Source organism: Macaca thibetana, chromosome 8 (genome assembly GCF_024542745.1).
Source record: "Macaca thibetana thibetana isolate TM-01 chromosome 8, ASM2454274v1, whole genome shotgun sequence".
Lineage (NCBI taxonomy): Eukaryota > Metazoa > Chordata > Mammalia > Primates > Cercopithecidae > Macaca > Macaca thibetana.
In genome coordinates, this window is record NC_065585.1 from 86,614,588 (window position 1) to 86,640,273 (window position 25,686).

General features: G+C 39.6%; 1 protein-coding gene across 4 annotated transcripts in view; it reads right to left on the reverse strand.

The window, feature by feature from the left end:
- FAM110B (family with sequence similarity 110 member B) overlaps positions 1 to 25,686 on the reverse strand; it is a 154,662-nt gene that overhangs the window by 96,998 nt on the left and 31,978 nt on the right. For 2 of the 4 annotated variants that reach the window (XM_050802278.1, XM_050802283.1), the window contains exon 2: positions 19,035 to 19,133. The exons of 1 other annotated variant lie outside the window; for it this stretch is intronic. The gene's annotated coding sequence lies outside the window, so the exon portion shown is untranslated. Of the gene's footprint in view, positions 1 to 19,034; positions 19,134 to 19,388; positions 23,388 to 25,686 lie in introns of those variants that run through there. One more of the 4 variants, XM_050802280.1, reaches the window with a different exon arrangement.

Consider the following 25,686-nt stretch of genomic DNA (forward strand, 5'->3'; position numbering starts at 1 on the left):
ACGGGAATCTGATGAGGGATCTTGCTGTTGGCTGCAATGTTCCTGAGAAGGCCCACAGCAAACAAATGCAAGTGGCTTCTAGGAGCTTCCAGAAACTTCAGTCCTCGGCCTGCAGCCAGGAAACAGAGACCTCAGCCCTGCTGACAATGTGAATGAGCGCTCGGGAGCAGATTCTTCCCCATGGCCTTACTCGAGAGGGCCGTGTAGCCAACTCCTTGCATCGGAGACCCTGACAGAGAACCCTGCTGAGCCATGGCAGACTTGGAGCCACCGAGCTAAGAAATGGGTGCTGTCTGTGGAAATTTGTTATGCAGCAAGAAAAAACTGGTATGCTTTCCTCTAAGCCTAGCCTCTGTTTGTTCACGCAAAAAATAACATCCTAAAAGTATCTCACAGCACTATCACCTAAACTCACAGGTGTGAACACGGAACCAACGTGTTAAAAAAGTGTAAGAAGTGGCTGAGGAATATTCTATCCTCCCCACAAGACCATGACATCTGCGAAAAAACAGAATATACAAATCCTTAATGACAATGACTATTTTAAAGACCACCATGCATATGCCATTTTTCTCAAAAATGGTAAATTGAAACCAGCCCTTCCATGATATTTTATTAATGTTAACATCAATGACAGGAATATCAACAATATAATTTATTTACATTTCTATGAGGTATATTAGGAAAAGTGTTCATCTTCTATTCATCAAAATACTAATTATCTGCTGTATACAGGATCCTTTGTAAATGCTTACTGAATTCCAAGGAATGCTAATAAAAATATGCCATCAGTACCATCAGTAGATTATTACAAGAAAAAGTACATATTAGAGGATGTTTTTCCCATTGCTTTACTTAAGAGTGAGCATTAACTTACTGAAATATAAATATTCTGAAATAAAATATACAAATATTCTGCATCTGATTTTGCTTTCATAAGCCATCACACTGTTACTTCAATTTATAGACACTTGTTCTGTGTCTATTCCATGCTAGGCACTAACAAAACAGGTAAGTCAGCCCTTGTTCTGCAGATATTCACAGGCTATTAAGAAAGACAGAGACAGTCTGTTAGGAATTGAAATGAGCAATTTCAATCAGTACAATATTAGTGGTATGTGTAGTCTTTAAGATTCAGTGTAGCCAGGGAGTTATATATGTGTAGTGTGACAGTGGCGAGGGGTCGATTAAAGTGTCTATCCTGGGTCAATCTATCTGCTGTGCATCCATCCATCCATCCATCCATCCATCCATCCATCCATCTATCCAAGACTGTTACAAGCTAATGAGAAACATCTGACCTAATTAGGGCAGTTCTGGCATTTGCTGTGCGCCTAAGGACTGTGAGCAACTACATTAAAAAAAAAAAAAAAAAAAAAAAAAAAAAGACTAGCTTTTCAAGAAATATTTCTATCCATTGTAACCTGCTTAAATATGAAAGATAGTTGACAGAATTTATGTTATGATTAGGCATTCACATCTCTAATACAACAGTTTGAACACCACAAAATTTCATCCATCCATGCAAAGGGAACACTATTTTATGCATTAACTTCTAAAATCCCCCAAATCGAAAGTTATATTAAAACCAAGCTCACTCCCCAGAAACATAATATATGAGAGTTCAGGACTGAAATCAAACACACTCAAACTTTCATTCCTGACCCAGCAATCTAAAATGACAATAAATGTATTCTTGAGATGGCAGAGTAATTAAAAAAGAAATTAATCAACACTATAGTTTAAGAAAACACACACACACACAGTATCTATCCTACCAGTCCTGCTGAAAGGAAATGAAAATCTCAATTGGTATTACTCTACAATGATTTTTCTTAAGTGAGAGACTTCCCCACGATAATCCAATTCTTATTTGGCATTTATTTTTAAAAGAGTGAGCTATGACTACTCACACAAGCTGTTTTCAAATTCTACCACTGAAAATCATTCCTAAAAAAAAATTTCTGAAACTCAGTGATCAGATGTTTAACAGCTGCTGTGTGCTCAAGAAAGTCAGGAATGCAAAACAGAGTGCTTGGAAATAACAGGCACATAATGGATGCATTGACTGCATGCAGTGAGAAGGACAACATGTGGCCCAAGCCCTTAAGTAGGTTAGATCTTGGCTGTAGAGATGCAGCTAATAAACATGTGAACATTTTAAAATTAAAAATTCATAATATAAAGCAATAACAAAACACTCCCGAGAATTATTTACTTAGAAATGATTAAGATGGTAAATTTTGTATCATGTTTTTCACCACAACTAAAAAGGAAAGGAGGGTAGGAGGAAGGTAGGGGCAGATGATCAAGCTAGGAAGACACCAATGCCTTGGAGGAGGGGAGGCAGAAGAGACAGGAGGGTTGGGGCCTGAGGAAACCCCAATAATGGGAAACTCCCCCACAGAGGCAAGGGTGTCAGGTATCAGCAGGTAAGGAATTCCAAGAAGTATAATGGGGAGACCAATATTAATATTCCTTTATAAAATAAAAAAAAATTCAGGACCACCAAAATAGCCCCAGCAAATCTGCACTAAAAGTACCTTCAATGCTATTTTTTATCCTCAAAATATGAACAGATAATTTTCCTGAAAAATGCAGACACTTCTGAAAGAGGCTAAGTTAGAGAAAAACCACTACCAACTGCTGTTTGCCAAACAATTCACTGATGACTTACTTCTGTAATAACGAGCTACGCTTAAGCACCCTAGAGCTTCAAGCTGGGTTTAAGGATGACTAAGAAGTATTTAGAATCAACACTGAATTTCCTCAGTACATACATAACCTTCAGATGTAAATCATTAAGCTTTTATGCTAATAACTGTTCTGGAGAAGTTGAAAGAGGGTTAAGATGAAGACGCTAAAGTTTAAATTAAATCCTACTTTGACATTAAATTTTTTTTTTCAAAATTCTCAAACTGGTCTCCAAGCACACTAACGCCTACATAAGGAAGCTATTTTTTAAAGCCCTAAGATATCAATATTCATTATGCACACTGAATAGCCCAGAAAAAGCTCTCAAGTTTTACAAGAGATCAGTCATTTACCAAAACAAGTATAAACTGTACAGACAGAATTCCTCTATTACTATTCCTATTTAATAGGAAATTACCTCTTCAGATATTTACTAAGGACCATACTTGATTTATGTAAGTCAGACAGAGAGAAAGGAAAAAGGAAGATTAACTACAATTTGATGAGGTACAGAGTGCCTCTGGTCAGTTGCTGGAACTATAGCCCAGATGTAGTTCAGGGATGCCATTGAGGTAATGGGTGGAGACTATGATGATTCCTTCTACTCTGGAACTTCCAGAGGAAACAAAAATGGTAGCTTCCAGGCATAGTTCACATATCTCTATAGTTTATGAATGCATCCACTAGACCCAAACCTTACTACAAACATCCTCCCCCAACACAGACCTCAGAGCAAAGGCTTCAGGTACTTAATATTCGCTTCTTCTCTGCAGACAGGCTGAGACTCCTGGGCCAAGGCATAATAATTATTTAACTATTTGAAATCCTGCAGAATGCTCATGCTACTGCTTCCAAAATAGCACAATATCTCATTCTTAGTAAAGAGTCTTCACTGTTTTCATAGGAAAGCAGTGTACTCAGTTTGCATTTTCTATCTAATCAAATTCTCTCCTGGAATATTATTTTCAATATCATTTGGAAGTGTTCCCTATCATCACCAATATTTTCTCTTCATAACTCTTCCATCCAACTTTCTTTGCTTTGAAAATGTGTTAACATTATGGCTGTCAACATCAGCTCTAGAAATCTGCCATTATATAAAATAGGATCCTCAGCCCAATACATAAAACCTTAAGACCCTGTGTCCTACAGTACAAATTCTCTCCAACATTCATAAAACAACCAAACATTGCACATACAACTGCACTATAGTCACTACAGTAAGGTGTGACCCCTCTGCCATCACATAGAATGGCAAGGTCTAGTGTAAGACTGGAGATGCAGTAATTAAAAGTGGCCATTATGGTGGCCTGACTTGGCATCAATGACTCTTCTTACAAGATAAGTGAGAGCAGGGGCAGATGATACAAGTTGAAAATTAAGAAATGCTGCTTTGCCTATGGTAAGAGGGATACATTGATTTTCTTCTTAGATTCCTGCCCTAAGGGAGTTCCAAAGGTTGTCCCAGCAAGGAAGAAAGTATATACCTATGTACATACAACTAAGGCTTTCTGGTTATCTCCGGTTTGCTAATGGGTGGCTATGTTGTACTTAATGAGGATTCTTGGTATACACAGTACTGTAGACTAGAAAGAACACACTACATGGAATCATGAGTCTCCAGTTACATTTGATAGTTAACTCCTGGGCCCCCCACAACCGCTCTGTGCCTTAGTTTTTTCATCTGTGAAATGGGTACTCTTCAGAACGACAAAAACTATGTGCAAAGGATTTCTGAGAATCCAGGAGTCCTAGAAGACTGAATTACTAACACTTTTAAAGTCCACAGTTGTATATTAAAATATACAGTAAAGGTTGGTTTTGACAATTGCATAAAATATAAAAATTCAATTACAGCTAATTAGAGCTAATATGATAATGCTAACTTGGCCACCATGCTTAATGATTATCATATTTTATGTTACAGAAATGATTCTTATGTTAACAAAAAGATCACAGCAGAAAAAAAATTCACCTAATCAGCAAGGTGATGGTATTAGAACATGGGGCCTTTGGGAGATTATTAGGTCACAAAGGCTGCACCCTCATGAATGGGATCAGTGCTTTTGATCAGGATCTTACAAAAGAGCCCCGGGGAGCTGCCTTGTCCCTTCTGCCTGTGAACCTCCATAGAAGGCACCATCTATGGGGAAGGAGCCCTCACAGAACACTAACTCTGCTGAGGCTTTGATCTTAGACTCCAAAACCATAAGCAATCAATTTCTGTTGTTTATATATTACTTAGCCTAAGGTATTGTGTTATAGCAACCTGAGCAAACTAAGACATTCTCCGAATGCCCGCCTTCTGGTATTAGGATCTTAATATAATTTCTTTGTTTTTCATTAGATGAAAATCCTCCTTGGTCTGTGGTCGATAGTGCAGTGGTTTTCACAGACGGCTGATAAATTCCGAATTTTAACCAATAGATAAAACTTTAATTGCTATAATCAACTACCAAACATGTCTGTCAGATGAAACTTGGGTGGCTAACTGGCCTCAAGGTCACAATATAAAATAAAAATAAATACAATATAAAAGAAGTCCAAGTCATTAAAAGACATCACATATAGTAAAGCTGTTCACAGAAACAGACCTATGCCTCATGAGTACACAGAGTGTGCATGCAGTCAGATCAGAAAACAGTTCATTCATTTCACTGGGTGCCAGGCCCTGGGGATAGAGCAGTCAGGAAACAGACGGATCTTCCCACCCTCAAGATGCTTAAATCCTCATCCTACTATCAATACTCAACTTTCTAACTGAAGAGTGACACTGTAGCAAGAGAGAGTGTGGTTATGTGTCACTTTGCTGACACCCTGCTACAGCCCTGATGACTGCTGATGCATGCAGCACTGCTGTGAGCAGTTAAGGGAATAGAATTCAAGTGTGCTGTGAACTCCACATCATGCCCTGTGCTAGCCCTCTTCCCTTAATAAAGGTGACAATAACCATCGTAATTGTAGAAGCCTACACCACACCAACTTAAGACTGTTAGCTTACAATTAATTCCACTTCACTAATTTTTAAAATAATGCTTTAACAGACTATTAAGCATTGACTTTTACCTAATTAAAGCTGCTTGGAAAGAGAGCTTTTTATTTTAGCCAGTTAACTCATTATTTCCTAAAACTAAGTAGTATAAATGCTACATAACCCACGTACTATTGAATATCTTTAATTGATAAAACAGTTTGAGGGCTCTGTTTCACTTCATCCACAAAGTATTCTGCCCATCTCATAAAAATTTCCAAGTGTTGCCTGATTTTTAGCCACAACCGGTACTTCATGAAAGAGCATCCATGAATCCCTGAAGTCTGATGTGTGAGTGAGTTTTGTTGTTTCAAGCTAAATGACAGCCGAAATATTTCCATTTGGTTTTTATTTTCTGATTCTATTGTGTCAGTGTCTAATTTGCAAAGTTACAAAGCTGATGATTTTGTTAAGTGTAACATCCACAGTCTGGCTACTAAGGTCTATCTAAATTAGAAATGAGTACAGGTACTTACTTTGATTGTTCAGCTGCCACCCTAACAGCTTCTTTACTTATCTGGTAGGCTGCTTTTACATGGATATTTTAATATACAGACATGTTCTATATAATATTTTTTATTTTTTCATTCATACATTTTTAACTGAAAGGTAGCTTTGATGCACTGAGGTAAGCCTATAAAGCATGAACTATGACCAGAGGTATATTCGTTTTCTGTTATGTTCCTGAAAGTTATCTAAATAAGGCTGGCAGGCAGCTTTTAAAGGGCTGCACAGACAGTTGCATAGGCTGCACACTGCACAATGTCAGGGGCATCATGACCATGGTAGTCTATGTAAGTGGCACCCCTGTGATTGCACATTATTCACTTGTATCAGTATATGCAGTGCCTCTGAGAACACATGTATCTAGGTATGAACTCATGCTGCTCTAGAAAGTAATTCACAAGTAGCACAGATGAGGTGCTTTATTCAAGCCCGCCAAAACATATCTAAGCCCAGAAAAATAGTATTCATATTCATTGGTTCAAATATCTCCCATAAAAGAGGAAATGTGTATTCACACAGTCAAGCCAAATGTAAAGAAATAAGGGAGATCTGCATTACATTTTTTGAAGACAGTATAGTATAGCAGTCAAGAGAAGGGAATTCTAGAATCAGTCTGATTGGATGCAAGTACCTGCTTCACTACTTATTAGCTTGTATGACCCTGATCAAATTATTTCATCTCTCTATGCCTCAGTCTCCTCATCTATAAAATGGCATAATAACAGAATCTACCTCAGAGCTGTTATGAGGATTAAATGAGGTAATACATGTAAAATAGCTAAAACAGTGCCTGGCAATAGCAAACTCTGTAGATTTCGTTTTGGTTATATATTGCTTTAGATTTTGTAAAAAAATCAAAGCTGAAAGAGGTCAGGGGTTTAAAAATTAGTGATATATTCCAGATTGAAAATGAAGGCTCTTGAATGACAGGGAAGTTTTCAGGAGACCAATCTGTTTTACAACTCAAGTTTCTGACAAAGTTAAAATCCCTGACTTGAAGTAATCATTAGGTCTGAAAAGCAAACTCGCATGCATCGAGTGTTTCCACTAGGCCGTCCTCACAGGGCACCGGGCTGGTGCATCGCAGCCTTCGGTGCCTCAGCTGACATTTACTGGCCACCTCTCCTCACGGGTAGGGACACACCTAGGGGACAAATGACTCCAGTTTACCTAATCAGCTGCCAATAAAACTTCAAATCCTACAAGGGAATAACTGCCCAAAGGCTTGTACGGCCCGCCCTGGTGAGGTGTTTGCTGCTTTCATTCATGTTCTTTAAATATCAGCTAATCCCTGGTGCATTGCACTCCCACCTTGGAAAATTATCTCATTCACTGCAGTGCAAACAGGCCCTGTTCCTGGTGCTGTCAGAGAGAGAAGGAAGTGTTACAAAGATGAAAGCACCATGAAAAGTTTCCCAGGCTAGAGGCAGCCAGGACTATTCCCACAGTGTGAAGTGGGACCGCTAGAAACCAGAAAAATGCCTGGCATGTTAACTTGCAGATGCTTTTTATCTATTTCAATTCTTATGCAAGCATCCCAGGAGATTTGATAACCAGTTCTGATGTGGATTACAGTTTTAGATAGTAGAAAACACAACATACACAAGAAACATATTTTTGAAGAGAATTAAATATATGCAACATTCAAGCTTCACTCACACCTACATCTAGCAATTCTAGAAAAGCGCAGTCCTACTCATAAAATGCTGGCACATGATGGTGCACACATTATCTAACTGTACCAAAATGTCCCACAGTACCTCCTGCAACCAATCACTTAACTAGTTCTCTTGGAAGAAATAAGATGGGGAGACCCCACTGGGAAAAACTGAAGTTTGTATCACAAAAAAAATCCAGGTAAATTAGAGGTCTGACTAAACTAGGAATAGATACATTGTATAAAAGAATCTCTGCAAAAGCAGCCAAAAGACAAATGGGTCCCCTAATTTCATCTCTGCATGATGCTGACATTGTACTTACAATTCTCATCACCGCTGGGTTGCGCCAGAAAATCAGGAAGAGGAGCCCAAACCCTGTAACTCAACAGCTTAATAAAAATGCGTATGTTCCATTTTTAAATTAATCAACATCTGTGATTTTAGAATTTCTTCATCACAAATGCAATTAGTACCATACACTGGATCACATGTGTGGAATCTAAAAAGATGAAATAGGAGATTTCGGTCCAATAACAGTACTTGTTCTAAATTTTTGCCTGATTATAATAGTCACATTAAAAATTCTATGCCTTATGAAAACAGAGAAATCAAAATCTATTTTATTCAGCCTTTACATGGTAAACAGGAGGAAACAGGTTTGGAGAGTTTACGCACTTTACCCAAGGCTATATCCCACTAAGAACTGAAGCTAGACCCCTGCTTATTTTATCTGAGAAAAATCAGAGTGCAAGGAAATAATTTCAATTCCTAGCACTGCTTCCTGACTGACAGCAGAAGTCAGCTGTCTGTCAACCATCTGGTAGTTAAGTGATTACTGAGTCCTACAGCTGAAATTCAGAGAACAGAAATACATGCACTAGTCTTAAGTAAGTCCTTACTTAGCAGATGGTTAACACCAGTAAGTGTTGATGACCCCCATTCTTCCTCCACCAATCAGTGCAACGCAAGGCATCAATGTCACAAGTTGGTGACAGCTGATTACCACTGTAGTGAGTGAATTTTACCATGCAAGGTAGTGCACTTACCTTCTCTACCTGGCAACAAGAGCCCCCATGTGTTATGATTTCCACTGACTGTGGCTCACTCCACACAGGCAGTAGATACAGAATACCCACAAATCAAATTGTTGGGGATGGGGAAGACAGAATCAGCAAAGAACATTTGCTGACATATTGGCTAAAATATCACCATCAATTAATTAATGAGGACCACTGATGGTACATAGTCATGACTGGATGTTTCAGATGTGGACAGAAAGGTAACATAGGAGAACAGTGGGAACTATCATCACATTTTAGATTGAAACAGTGGTCCTATTTCTTGCTGGAATGAACACTCCGATGAATGTTCACTTCCTTCACCTGGCTATGTTAGCGAGGTGGGCATGGGCAATTAAGATTTTCCCATTTTTGGCTGAGCACGGTGGCTCACGCCTGTAATCCCAGCATTTTGGGAGGCTGAGGTTGGGGGATCATCTGAGGTCAGGAGTTCGAGACCAGCCTGGCCAACATGGTGAAACCCCATCTCTACTGAAAATACACAAATTAGCCAAGTATGCTGGCATGTGCCTGTAATCCCAGCTACTCAGGAGGCTGAGGCAGGAGAATTGCGTGAACCTGGAGGCGGAGGTTGTAGTGAGCCAAGATCGTGCCACTGCACTACAGCCTGGGCAACAAGAGTGAAACTCTGTCTCAAAAAAAAAAAAAAAAAAAAAAAAAGGTTTTCCCATTTCTAAACCTCTGCTTTTAAAAAAGTGTACATTTGTCACATTTATCACTACCATTTATTTTAGCTATAAACTATGATATACCAACTTAAGGATAGTAGAGAAGGAAGAAATATCCTAAGTGGACATTTTCAGTCTCAATAAAAACTGAATTTTTTTTTTTTTTAAAGCTGATCCTGCATTGCTGTAATTCACTTTCCACTTACCTTAATGTAAGTCTCCAGATTTCAAATCAAAATACAATTTTAAAGTTCCTAATATAATTGTCAGCAAAAAAGGTGAGGTAGTGTTTTTAAAATTATATGGAAACAGGCACTACTTCCTAAGATGTGAATGCATCTGTTCTGGGTGTAAGCATTCTGTTCTGGGTGGGCTAATGGCCACTGCTGCCTGGGTTAGTGTTTTCTCTTCCTCCAGCTCCAATCTAGGCAGAGCGGCCCTGGAGTGCCTGGTCTCTATGTGGGTCTGTGATGCTGACAAGATGACTGTGCAGGAGCCACAAGTCAACGGCTGGGAGAGCAGCCGCCGTGCGCATATGGCACACGCTCACTGGGCTACAGACACCAGTTTCTCTCCGTAAGCATATTTCAGGTATTGGTAATGTTAGAGGAAAGCGAACTGCTTCTGCGTTCAATAAATAAACTCTCGCAGAATGCCGATGAATCCACTTTAGGGACAGAATTATTTGTGCCCAAATAACAAGTAGGGAAAGTTAAATATTTTGCAGGGGGAAAAAAAAGGGTTCACTCAAAAAGAGCTGAGGTGGGTACAGTATGTCGAAGAAGCGCTGACCAATTCCAGTGCTTCAGGAGGCAGAGATAGGAGGATCGCTTGAGGTCAGGAGTTCGAGGCCAGCCTGGGCAACACAGTGAGAGGCTGCCTCTACAAACAAAAAATTTAATTTTTTAAAAAAAATTTAAAAATGTAAAAGATGTAAACATTTAATTTAAAAAAAATTTAAATATTCAAAATTTAAAAATTAGAGACCACACTGTCTCCACAGGCATGGTGGCATATGCCTGTAGTCCCAGCTACTTGGGAAGCTGAGGTGGGATTGTTTGCAACCAGGAGTTCAAGGTTACTTCTGTGAGCTATGATCACATCACTGCACTCCAGCCTGAGCAAGAGAGTGAGACCCTGTCTCTAATATGTGTGTATGTGTGTGTGTGTGTGTGTGCATGTTTAAATATATATAAGAACTGACCTTCAGAGGGGGAGGCTAACCTCACTCTATGTGACTCAAACCACCACTATCAGGGGGCAGATCTGAAATTTGGTTCTGAAATTCCTGCTGTACTTCCTACTGTCCCATAGACAGGAGCGGCTCCTAACACAGCCTACTCAACAGATATAACTTCTTAAATGACTCTTTTTTAAATTGTGAGAAGAGTACTAGTGAGTGAAATTTCAACACCATATAAACTCAGTGGGATCCCACATGTATAAGACTTTTTCTACATGGATGGTGAGACGTTCAAAAGCAAAGAGTAAAAAAATGGAGCTGGAGACCAAGGCCTTCTTGGCCCCTGGAACAGGCCTGTGGTACTCCAGGGTGGACTCGCCTGCCTCGGCCAACCAGCAAGGAGCCAAACAGGGACTTTGCAGGAAACAGGGACTTTGCAGGAAACCAAACAAGGACTTTAATTTGACCTCTTCCAGTCAAATTAAGGCTGATGTAAGAGAGCTCCCTACATTTTTAGCATAACCCAAACATAGGAGGTTCTGAGAATGACAATGACTCTGGGCTCAGCAGGGCCAGCAAGGAGGGGCCCTGTGAGTGCCAGCCCAGGCTGAGCCCCCGGCAACCTGGCCCCAGGGAAATGCCCTCATAGCCTCTACCTCAGGCTGATAGGCTCTCCTCAGCTCCTTCAGGGAATTCTGTCGAAAACACAAATCTTGCTGGCTCCGTCAAATGCTAAATTTAAAGAAATATGGGATCAGATAACAACTCTGGTGGGTTAACTATGTGCTTCTCAATCAAGAGCCACGTCTTTCCGGTACTGCACAGCGAGTGCCCAGAATACACTTCTTAAGGGAACCAATGAATGAGCAAACACAAACACACAGCTGTTTAGGAAATTCCTGAATGCCAAGCTCTTCTCTGGGTCCCGGATAAAGTGGATCTGAAGGGTGGGTAGAGAGAGCCGATCAATTTTAACATAATTTGAGGTACTTGTTACTTTTCAGAATTTTTTTTTTTTTTTTTTTTTTTTTATGAGACAGAGTCTCGCTCACTCTGTCACCCAGGCTGGAGTGCAGTGACGCGATTTTGGCTCACAGCAACCTCTGCCTCCCAGGTTCAAATGATTCTCCTGCGTCAGCCTCCAAAGCAGCTGGGATTACAGGCCTATGCCCCTACACCCGGCTAACTTTTACATTTTTAGTAGAGATGGGGTTTCACCATGTTGCCCAGGCTGGTCTCGAGTTCCTGACCTCAAGTGATCCACTTGCCTTGGCCTCCCAACGTGCTGGGATTAAAGGTAATTTTCACAGATATTTTAATTACATGAAGAATAGCTATACTAAGAATATCTTTGTTGCATTCTTACAACTATTTATATGAAGGCAATTGTGAAATGATCTCTGTTTTCTCCTCTGAAAATCAAGGAGTTAAAATTAAATATGCGACATCTCTGTCTTCAACACTCCAGGATTCCATGTGCAAAACACAACACAGCACTGTGCCCAGAGAACAGTCATCATTAATGGTCCCAGGGCTGATGATGAGGAGTGATGGCAGCTCTGTAACCTAATCTAGAGTAAGCAATACCTGATACTTAATTTTTAAGTGAAAAGAGGCTACCATGCATTTCTATGTTATCAGCAATCACTCAGGGAGAGGACCACAAGCTTTCTCAATAGGTGCAAGTATCCTAAAAAGAGACTGCCTACTCCTTCCCTTGGTGTGTAACTGATGTGAGGGTCTACAGGAATACAAGTATCCCAGTTGTACCTTTTGAAGATTAAAGAAACAAAAATTGGGTGAGCTACTAAAGCAGGACAATCTAGAATTCATTTGGTACAATACATCTTGCATTTCAAACCCAGACAGTCCCTGCTTGTGTCACACATTGGTGATGCCTATCTGTTCAGCTGACAGACTCCAAACAAAGAAAAGTAGCCTCAGAGATGAAGCGTTAACTGCAGTGGGGGAAGGAGAAAGCGAAAATCAAGATAGTCAGGTATGAGGGCCCCAGACAACAAAGAGAAAGAGAGAAAAGTAACGGCTGTTTTCCAATTCTAGTTAAGTTAGGAAACAAGTCAGAAAACATTGCCAAAGACGGTACTCACTGAAAAGAGATGCCACTAAGAAAACTAAACAGATTGTGAACAATACTTTTTGTGAAAAAAGAATTTCATCATCATGACTGATGTATGAAACCTAAATTAGAAAACTTTTTTTTTTTTTTTTTTTTTTTTTTTTTAAAGAGACAGAGTCTTACTTTGTCGCTCAGGCTAGAATGCAGTGGCACTATCAGTTCACCGTAGCCTCCAATTCCTGGGCTCAAGCAATCCTCCTGCCTAAGCTTACTGGATAGCTAGGGTTATAGGCGTGCACCACACACTAGGATAATTTTTATTTTATTTTTTTTTGTGGAGACTGAGTTTCACTATGTTGCCAGGCTGGTCTCAAACTCCTGGCCTCAAGCAATCCTCCCAGTTTGGCCTCCTAAAGTGTTGGGATTATAGGCATGAGTCACCATTCTAAGCTCCAAACTGGAGAACATTTTAACTAAAAAAAAACAAAAAACAAACAAAAAAAAACTTCCTTTTAGAGAGAAGTCAAGTAAAAATTATATATTAATATGTAAAAACCTCAAGTCACTAAAAGTACTGTTTTAAAAAAGATAATCCTATGTAACAATAAGAATGCATTTACTATAGATAGTAGGTTGCAGGTTGATCGGCTTATAGACTATGTAAAAAAAAAATTTAACATACTTGTACCTTAACGGCATTAACACATGAAAGGTCTATCAATACTTTGCTGTTTTCAAACAATCTGAAAAACTAGAACACACCATCCGATGTTTTTTCCCTTTACTCAAACAGCGAAACAAGCTAAAAAATAATAAGTATGATTGGATAACAATAAGGGAAACTCATTCCAGGAAAATCTAAGTTTGTATTACCAAATTTCAGAGAACTAGTATACTCTTGTACTTGGAAAAGAAAAACTCAAATTCTTAGGGTTTGAAGAGACTGAAGAACTGTATACTACTACATATTAAAATACACTCACGCTTAAGGGGGTTGCTCTTCAATGGTACTCAAGTCAGATCAATACCTAAAGCAAGTAAGGAAGCAAACTCAATAACAGCTGAAGTCCAAAATCAAATCACACCTCTGGGAGGTGTATATGTGTGCACACATGTTTGCATGTGCACACATGTGCAAGAAGAGTGGGGGTTCTCACTAATCTATCCCATTCAGATCAGCACCTTAACTACTCCTTGGTTTTTGGAAATTGTCCCTTGGCATGATTACAAATTTTGAGAGGTGGCTGTATTATTCCTACCACCTTAATCTCATGACCAATCCTAACCTGTGGGCAGCCATGAAATAAGGCAAATTTACTTTAAAAAGTCAGTGATTTTTAAGACTGCTGATGTCTACTGTTGGAGAGAAGAACACTTAGCAAGTTCAGTTTTAGATTTCTACCATGAGGAATGAATATTATCAAGTAAGATAATAAGTCTTGATTTCATACAGAATATAAAACTTCTGGCTAAGCCTGGTTCTCTCCTGTGAAATGCAAACAGACTTGCTGAAATTCAGGCGTAATACTGTTCTCTGACAGAATATAGTGATGTTAATACAGACAGAATGTTTTCATCCCAAATTAGCTGAGAAAAGATATAGCAAAGGACACTGATAAAACCACTCTAAGAGGTTGACTTAAGTCAGCATGAGAGACGTGCCACCATGATTCTGAAAAAGAGACTGCCTACTCCTTCCCTTGGTGTCTGACCGATGTAAGGGTCTACAGGAATACAAGTCACAACAGCAGAAACAGCAAGTGTAGTGGCATTATTGCTTCGCATCAGGACCTCCTCCACAGAGGCACAGGCTACTGCATAGGGAATGCTGGAAGAACAAGAACGCATGGGGCCTTGCACAAGGTCAGTCTCATAAGGAGGAGGAGTAGGTGCTAGTAAGAAAAAGAGGAGGAAGGGGCAAGCAGGGAAGGAGGGCAGAAGGAAAGAAGAGACAGATGACTCCAGCCCATCGGCATCCTAAACTTAGCATAGAGCAAAGAACTAGCATCACTATCACTGCATTCAAATGCACATGTTACTCCCACTACAGTGTCTTTCATTATAGTTTAAACTGTACTGCTAAAGGTAAATTAGAAATGTCACCATATTCTCAGCATTCTAACACATGGGTTTTCACACCTTCAATTCCTTTGCTGCTTTTTCAATTCAGTTCCCATCTATACTGAGCATGCTTAATGCCAGGTCTGGGTGCTAAGATAACAGGACAGGTCTCTATGGACAGGAGGGCTCAGATACATTCACTTTCTAAGGTGACTTGCAGTGAATTATGTAATTATATACTCTTTTCTTTAAAAGACATTTTTAAGCCAAGTAGTGTCATTAGTTTCAAGTGTACAAAAAGCAAATGTGTGAAACAAATGGTAAGAAAATTCTCTAACACACCAAGAATTCAAATGTGTCTTTGGTTTAAAGTAGAGGAAAATGAATGCCAAAGTTTGTTAAATACATCTCATTTAATTTAGGTATGGTATGATAGGGTCAAACGTTATTAGATTTCAATTTGCTTGCTTTAATCATTTCATAACAACCATATAACATAAGTGAGCATTCTCCAGTATACTTCCCATTTAAGGATGATAAAAAATTTTGTGTAATGAGAGAACAAAATAATTACTACTATCTTTACTCTTAAGTTGATTTTTAAATTTCATAAAAATCCAAGAATATACTGCCTTTTAAAAAGTAGTCCCTAATAAGAATAAAAGGATCTTTGGACACATAACTCTTGACTATTCACTCTAGTAGTCAATCATAACCAAAGCCTTTATGAATGAGCCTTTGTGACCAAAGTTTAGACGGTGACTTAAACTAACGATGAGACGACTGAACTTGCGGCCATTCTTCCCTACTACTGTTAGATATTCCCCCACACTCTGGGTCACAATGTCTGTCCCATTCTGAACACATTTGCTGATAGTGCTATTTTTACGTTACCATTATCATGGAGGGCTCTCAGTTACACAGTATGCACTATCCGCCCAGCACAATGGATTTATATACACTACCTCATTTAATGTTTACAGCAACCCTCAGAAGTAGGTATTATCTCCATTCTGCAGAAGATCACAGTACATAAGCTACTAACATACCTCAAACACTTCTCATGTGCCAGCTCATGTTGCAACTCACATTCCTAACCTCACATTCCTATGATCTGGGCACTATTGTTATTCTGCTTTGATGGATGAAGAGGCTGGTACATCGAGTAAACAGCTTTTCCAGGGCTGTACATATTGCACATGGCAGAGTCCAGGTCCTGACCCAGGTCGTTCTAACATTAAAGCCCACACTCTTACCCTCAGCACTGAGGAGTGTGGCTTTCCAGAACTGCACTCTGTCACTAGACATGAGAAGAATTGAAACAATGGACAGGAAGGGGGCCAGGACTGGTTTGGGCAGAGCCAGACCTTCCAACCCGTAAGTCAGCTGATAAATCCAGCTGGGACGCTCCCCCTGCCCAAGTTTTCCTGAAGGAACTCACCGTAAGAAAACAGAAGTCTTGCTTCAAAGCTGGCAACTCAATGATACCCAGTGCACAAGACCCAAATGACAGGATTTCTGAGTGTCCAGGGCACTAGGCATTCCAGGATAACAAGTCTTGGTCTAGACGGATGCTCCATGTCCATTCAATGGTCATCTGTCCCTTCGTTACCACAGCCCACTGTGTCCCTCGGCCATAGTAGGATCTGGACTATGGATTTTGCTACTCGGGCTCTTGGTTACCCAGGTCTGTTTCAGGAGGGACTGCTGGAATTTATGGCAAAATTGTTTTGGGATATAGTGGCGGGCATCCAGTGATGGGAGGGCTCAATTCCAAGGGCGCATGGAGAGGTTAACAAAGGCTACCAGGGAAAAGTAGTAGGAGGGCCGAGTCAGGCACCAGAGGCAACGCTCTGGCATCCCAGGAGGGAGGCAGGAAGCCAGAGTAAGAGGCAGTCAGCAGGAGGAAGACGTGTGGCAATCAACTGACTTGCAGCTGACAGCTTAAGAGTGGATAGAGACACTGTGAAAAATAAAACTAATTTTTTTTACTTTTTAATAATAGCCATTCTGACTGCTGCGAGATGGTACCTTGTTGTGGTTTTAATTTGTATTTCTCTGATGATTAGTGACATCGAGTATTTTTTCATGTTTGTTGGCTGCTTGTATGTCTCCTTTTGAGAAGTGTGTCTGCATGTCTTTTGCCCAATTTTTAACGGGACTATTTGGTTTTGCTTGTTGAAATCATTTACGCTCCTTCTGCAGAGGAAAGGGAAGGATTATATACTATTGGTGGGAATGTAAATTAGTTTAGACACTGTGGAAAGCAGTTTGGAGACTTCTCAAAGAACTGGAACTACCATTTGACCCAGCAATCCCATTATTGGGTGTATAACTGAAGGAAAATAAATCGTTCTATCAAAAAGACACATGCATTCATATGTTCACTGCAGCACTATTCACAATAGCAAAGACATACACTCAACCTAGGTGTACATCAATGGTTGACTAGATTTAAAAAATGTGGTACATACACAGCATGGACTACTACAGAGCCATTAGAAAAATGAAAGCACGTACTTTGCAGCAGCATGGACACAGCTGGAGTCTATTATCCTAAGCGAATTAATGCAGGAACAGAAAACCAAATACAGCATGTTCTCACATATAAGTAGGAGCTAAACACTGAGTACACATGGACATAAAAATGGGAGCAAAAGGCACTGGAGACTACTGGGGGGGGGTAACAGTGGGAAAAGGCTGAAAAACCTATTGATGGGGTACTATGGCTGCTACCTGGCTGATGGGATCATTTATATCCCAAACCTCAGCATCACACAATATACTCATGTAACAAACCTGTATGTGCACCTCCTGAATTTAAAATAACAGTAGAAATTATTTTTTTTTAATGAAATCGATGTCTCAAGAGCCACACTGGAGTGGATTTACCACAGTTCTCAGCTTAGGGAGAAGTTTACCACTCCTGCCCTCCACCCAAGATAAGGGTGTTCACCTTGCCACATGAGTCCAGGTTCTCTATGGAACACCGGAACAACTAATGCATTCCTAACACAATGGGACGTAAGTGCTCTGGATTAGAAAGTAACTACAAAACACCAGCAAATAAACCAAGTGCATAATAGGTGTGCCAGTGGCCCCCAACTCATAGACATCATTATTTAGATTAACAAAGGCCAAGAACAAAAATAAGCCACAGTATTTACCAGAAATTATGAAGTCATCTTTACCCCAATACTTTCACTCATAGGGTTAAAGGATTTAATACAGACTGAATACCTGAACATTAGTATGCGCATGGAGAAAAAAATAATTAAAGAATGTGCACCTAAATCTAACCAGTATTTTATCTGGAGAGTAGCTTTTGAGTAGCAAGTTGCATTCTATGCTACTTATCTGTAACATTTATTTGTTTGCAATATTTACATTATGTTAGTAATTAAAAATATATATATGATAGGTCCCATGTCCAGTGAGAAAATTCACATATTCAGTAGCTGGGGAACAGTACACTGTTTCCGTTTTACCTACCCCATGAGAGATTATAATTCTGACAGTGTCAGTTGGGGAAGTTAAATATCCACTGAGTGCTCAGAATTCTCAGGAAAAAAAAAAGCCACTGCAAGTAAACACCCAGTCAAGTTCAGAGAGGGCTGGGAGAAGCGCATGCATTTCAGGGCCAGTGGGCTAGCGAAGGTGGGGCGGGTGCTGGGATCAGCCTCTCAGCCAAACCAATGGCAAAGCATCTGCCCCCCACCAGCCGGCACAGAGGCTGGGGAGCCAGTTCTACAAGGATGGTTTTTGCCAATCTCCCCATTCCTGCAAGGGCATGGGAAGTTGGAATACAGTGTGTGTGCTTAGAACAGTGACCAGCACAGGGCAGACTCCACAAGTTTGCTAAATTAATATATGTAAAGGAAGGGGGAGGAAGGGAAGGAAGAAAGAAGGAAGGAGGGAAGGGAAAGTAAGAATGAAAAAGGTGGAAGGGAAAGTAAGAATGAAAAAGGTAGGAAAAATTGGAGAATACCTAAATTCTGCTCAACATACAAAGGATCATATTTACTTTATAACCAGGTTTATACATGATTTTAATAATAACTTTTTAACATAATTACCTTTTATTTCCTTTTCAGGACTTAAAGAGCCTTAGTAGTTTCTAATTCAAGATGTAGAAAGAACAAGAATGCTGCTCTGGATGTCTAATTTGGAGATTTCTAAAAGGAAAAAGACACAGATTAAAAATCACGCTGGTGAATAAAAGTGATTAAAAGGTATCATTCAAAATTAAATTGCTTTTCCTCAAAGCCCATTTCTAATTCAGCTGCTCTAAGAAACTGTAAAACTGATTCCAAAAGGAAACAAAAATCAAAGTATAGGGCCAACTTCATGTATTCAATGGAAAATAAACTAAACAAGAGCCTGTGTATGGCTATGAGCCTGGGGAACCCCGGCTTTGCACTGTTTCATACTCAGCTTCCCAGAAAGGACATGTCACTCCTTCTAACTCCCAGAATCATGCAGGAAATGATGAAGCCTCCTCACAAACAACTGCAGAACCGGTACGCTGTCCTCCAGAAACACTGTTAATGTTTGCAAAGGGAGAAGATATCACAGGACAAGTCCAGTAGCTTGTTCTGTCCTCCAAATGCAGTTCAGACCCAAGGTCATGAACAAGCACACATTTCCGCTGGTCTTGGACTTCTTTTTCCTGGATTGAGGACAGATCTTGATGGCCTCACAGTCCCAAATTTCAAGTACAAACTATTTCATTATCAGGGAAAATTAACATTGACTGGACCCAGAAACAACATGACTCCTTCTTACAAACAGGGAAAGAAACAGAGGCTCCTGGAGGAAACGGGGAAAGAAATGGAGGCTCCTGGAGGAAAGCCGCTTCTGCTGGACATGTTCGGCTTTTCCTGCACTTGGAGATACTGGGACGAGTCGTGAAAGTGGTGGTTATCAGGACGGCCCGCAATGCTAAAGAAAATACCGTGCTGAAAATCTTAACTGTCTCCTCCTCCAGCATCTGCTTTTGTCAGATACCATTAGTCCAAATGACTGCATCTTTGTTTACTCGAAAGTGGGAGCCAACCGACAGGGAAGGAAGTGTCCTGTCTGTGATAGATATCTTCTTTATTGAGATTTACTGTATATTTTGCAGGTTTATAGGAGTAACCAAGGGAAAAATATTTTAAGGAGGCATTTGGGACTCCAGATAATGGCTAAAAACTACTTCATTAAGATCTATGCCAGCATCCTCAGCACTATCATCTCCTTTCTGGAGCAATGTGTAATGAATGATACACTAAACATTTATTAGGAAGGCTGCAAATCCTGACCTAGATTTTGTATCGCTTCAAAAAAATACAAAGAAAGCCTGAAAATGCCCAAATAACAACTAAGATTGATAGTCTCCACTCTTAAAACTTTCAAAACAGCCTACTTTCTCCTGTCCCATTACCTAACAAGGGTCAACAAGAAGATAAAGTAGACTAGTATTAGATTAAAATAGAAAGATAAACTCCAAGTTCCATGGTTCTTTTTATTGCTTTAATACCTGAAATTTAAGATAGTATTTTATTAGACTGCTGAGGTATATGGAATTTCCAGAAACTCAAATTAATGAAATCATGTGCTGTTATTATGTTAGACAAATATTGATTCAAAATATATCTGGGCCCATACGAATTTGATTGTGGCCCAGAATAACAAAGCAAAGGGTTCTGTATTTTAATATTTTGCAACCAATATTTTTTGTGTTGGCCAAAAATTATATCTAAAATCCCTGTTCATTTTTTCTCATGATTTTTGCCTTATCCTTCTCACACTTTTGAAGGGAGAAAATAGCAAAGAGCTGAACACTTACTAGAATGAATTCACAGACAGAAAAGTCACTCAATTGTGATTGAGACAGGGAGTAATACCACATATGGAGAACTTCAAGACTGGATTTATCTTCAAAGGTGCCATGTGAAATCAAAACGATCCTAATAGAAATAACTCATAGCACAGATGCTTGAAACTTAGGGATCATACGGTCATCTGCTCCAGTTGTCTCATTTCACAGATGAGAAAAAGAAAGCCCAGAGTGGTTAAGTGACCACTTCAAAGTCACACAGCTAAGCCAGCTCCAGATTCCCAGATTTTCTAGGTGTAAATCCAGTGCTCTATTAGATCATAGCGGATCTTTAATTTCCTAAATAACCTCTTAAGAGATTACAATTTCATCTATTTTAGCGTAAAACAAACAAACAAAAAAATCATTTCTACTCTGCATGATTACAACATCACAAGTCAACTCAACTTTCTGTCAATATAACCCACTGTTCAAAGTTATCAAGGGCATACTCTGCCTTTTGTCCCAGCGATAAAGCTAGATTAAAATATAAATGCCCATGAGAAATCCAAAATGAAATTTGGGATATTCTTAGGTTGTCTAACCTAGATAAATCTAATACAAAAATATTATACAGTTTCCCTGTCTTATTCATAGTCATATCATAATCATAGGTTTGCTGCAACACATTTTCAAGTAGATTTATAGTCTCTCAAGCAAAACATAGGTATTCTACTCAAAGCTTACATAACCAGTTTTGAAAGTAGAATTTCAAAACGATTTGGTATTAGATCTATCAGTTCAGACTGAATTCGTATTCACTGAAACCCTAGAATCACTGCAAAGCACTTGGGTCACCCAGATCAGCAGCTTATTAACAATAGTCATGTGTTGACTCTCCCATTATTGATTGCTGCACAGTGCTAGGTGCATGAGAACCGAAAAGCACCAGATAGTGTCCTGCCCACTGTGGGCTGATGATGAACGTCACCAAGGAAGTCCTTCAGAGCAGCACTGGAGTTAAGGTTTGTACAGGATGAGAGTGTAACTGTGAGTGTGTCTTTAGATGGGTAGTTAGTAAATCCACATGGAGTTTTCTCGGGGAATGTGAACTGACAGATTCCGTAGAAATAAACAGTATATGCAAGCAAGCAAGGTAAGATAAATGAAATCCAGCCAACAGATGACAGAAAAACTCTTCTACGCATGCCCAAAAAAGCACACATGCACACACACACAGTCAGGAAACAAAATGTCCATTAAGAAGAACTCTTTTCTAGAAACTATGAATGCAACAAAATATTTTCCTTATATTTCTTTTTATAAACTCACTAATGATATTAAAACTAAGTGCCAAACAACCATATTAAGGGAGAAAAAAGGACAAGATGTCCTTTCCAACATATTTCAAAAAGAAAATAAAGAAATGCCAAGTAAACACAGGAAGAGATCTTCAACATAATCAGGGAAATGCAAAATAAAACTGTAATGAGATACCACTACATACCAAATAAGATGGCTAATTTTAAAAGGTTTGAGAATATCAAGTGTTACCAGGCGTGGTGGCTCACGCCTGTAATCCCAGCACTTTGGGAGGCCAAGGCGGGCGGATCACCTGAAGTCAGCAGTTCAAGACCAGCCTGGCCAACATGGTGAAACCCCATCTCTACTAAAATTAGCCAGGCGTGGTGGCAGGCGCCTGTAATCCCAGCTACTTGGGAGGGCGAGGCAGCAGAATCACTTGAACCCGTGAAGTGGAGGTTGCAGTGAGCCGAGACCATGGCATGGCAGTCCAGCCTGGGCAACAAGAGCGAAACTCTGTCTCAAAAAGAAAATATCAAGTGTTTGTAGGATGAAACAACTTGGATTCTCATACAATGATTGTTGGAAATTCAAAATGTTACAAGCACTTTGAAAACTAATTTGGCTGCTGCTTATAAAGTTAAGCACATACCATATGACCCAGCAATGCTACTACCAAGTATATACCCAAGACAAAATTGAAATACAGAGATTCCACACAAAGATTTGCATAAGAATGTTCACAGAAGCCTTACTCATAATAACCCCAAACTTGAAAGAATCCAAACGTCCATCAACTGGTGAATGGATAAACAATTTGTGGTACATCACACAAGGGAATACTACTCAGTAATGAAAAAGAAATAATTACTGATGTATACAACAACGTAAATCAATTTAAAGAGCATTATACTATGGAAAAGAAGCCAAACACAAAAGACTACACATATGATCGCATTTATATGAAATTTTAGAGAAAGGCAAACTAGAGCAATAGAAAGCAGATCAATGATTGGCACGGTCAGAGTGTGGGGGAAGGGACTGACTGCAAAGACACCCCAGAGAACATGCTGGGTGATGGAGATGTTCTATTTCAGGATTGTGGTAGTGGGTGCATAACTGCCCGTATTTGCGAAAATACATTAAACCATACACTTAAAATCAGTAAATTTAGTTATATATATATAGTAACTCACAAAAATACTTTAAAAAAAACCTCAGTGTTCCCATCTTTTAATATTCACAAACTTCCTCAATAAGCCCTGGGACTCTTTCAGTGGATGGTACTCAACATTTTCAAATAATTAATAAGGATTATAGCAATCAATGATGGCTAAGTATCTGGAGACCACAAAAAAGAAAAACCAATAATCAATAATACTGCTTACAAGGAAACTAAATCATTCCCTTGTTCTACAACTTCTAGTAAGTTGTGACCTTACAATAGATTTCCAAAATATATTCTAATCCTATTTGGTCTACAATAAATTTCTTCAATGTAAAAAGATAAACTTTCTAAAACTCTTGATAATCCATGGAGAGTGACATACAGGAGAGGGAAGATATAGCCCAAGGTGCCTGGGTTTTTGGGTAAAAACCAGTGAGAGACTACCCACTTGTCCTTGTTGCACCTTCAGTTCATGTTCTTTTAAAAAGTTCCAAGCAGAAACTCAACCCCAGAAAAACAAAAAACAGTTGGGTCCAGGGATGCCAGAGTTGGAGACAAACTTTGACCAACTCTCCTCATCACTACACTAAAAACCCTGCCTGGGGAGGAGTTTATTTGCAATTTTCTATACAAGTGATGTATGTAGAAGCATGACCATATATAGAAGCTTGATTGTATGTAGAAGATTGATAATACGTAGAAACATGATCAGCAGCTGCACCTGCACTGCCTTTACTCTTCACACAATGACAGTTAACCAGCCTAATGAAAGCCCTGTTTTCACCACAGTTAGGGAAGGCACTGCTCTGGGAACTATCCTGGTGTCCTTACTTCTTGCAAGTAATACAATCCCCTTGTTAAATCCAGTCGTGGTCACTGGACTGTCAACCGCCAAGAAATTGAACCCACCCATTGTGTGGGTAACAAAGACTTACCAAGAAATGTGTAGAAAAAAACAGTCAATGTGGAAACTTGAAGAATTATAGACCAGATTGTAAATCAACTCCAAAACTATTCTTAAAAACACTTTGATACACTAAACGAGAAAAACCTCTTAAGCATCCACAAGGCTTTGTCTCTGAGTCTACTAGAAACTCTTATCTATAATATGTAAACAAGATATAAGACAGGCTTATCAAAGTGATTACAGATGATTCAAGGTTGACAATGACTAAAATGATATACAATAGAATCATGATTCCAAATGTGCTAAGCTAGAACAATGTTATGGTACTAATATCAAGTGCAGGTCAAAATAATAATCAAACTACTTTTATTCAACACATATTTCCTGATGGGCTGGCATGTTTTAGTCACTACACTAGATGAAAAAGGACACCAAGATTCAGTAAAAAAGAGCCCTTGCTCTTACAAAGTTCATCATCCAAAAAAAGTAAGTAACGCAATCCACAGTAGAAGCTCAAACTATGTTATGTGAATAAAGCCTGCAAGTTTATCACTCAACTGTTAGCTATGGCATAAATACTAGTGAAATTATAGGCTGCACTATCAGAAGCATTGTGTTCAGTACAAATATATATAAGCACTACCCTGTACTCAGTGGGTCAACCCATGTAGCGGGCATAAAGGGGATGTTCTATTATGCTGTGAATGTACTCATTACAAGCCCCCTTCTGAAGGCCAGCTGAAGGTGCCAGAATCTTGTATAGTGTTGCAAACCCCCACTACTAAGTCCCTAAGATGATGCATGAGTCTGGAAAGACCATGGACCTCCTGTCCAATCCAAGTTGATAAGATCTAGCAGAAACTGAGGCATGGGTGGACAGGACGTGGACCTAAACATATTTACATCAACTAGGGAAGCGCTTGTCAGGTGGAGGAAGTGACATCATTCTGAGCAGCAGAGGTTACAGAGAGGTTATACAGCTCATGATAAGAACATCCTGGCAAATGAACAATCTCAAATCTGAATGGACTGCCTGCTAAGGTAGGGACACCTGGCAGCAGCTACAAATTTAGTAATACTCTCATCCTAAATTAATCTCAGTGTGACACTCAGGTCATTACCATCACCTCACAACCTGTCTCCCAACACCAGCCTTTCAGCAAAATTAATCTTTCTCATATCCAGTTGCGTCCATGCCCTCCTGCCCTCACGCCTATAATTTTCACACATTCACTGTTCCTCGTCACCTATAAGATCAAGGCCAAACATTTCTCAGGATGGCAGACAAGGTCGCTATGGATGGAGTCTCATCTACCAATGTCCCCATTTGCTGTGTCCTAGCTATTCAGAAGCACTGCAGCACCCTCTCATCAGGCCATGCTTCTTCTTGCCTTCCCACTGTACACATGCTGCCCACTGTCTGAAATACCCACTGTCTGAAACACCCCTGTCTCCTGCTGTGAGTCTGGAGACTTTCAGCCCATGCCTCCCTAGTTCAGACAGTGCTGCCTTTGAGAAACATTCCCTTGGCCTCTCTGACCTTTGACCACT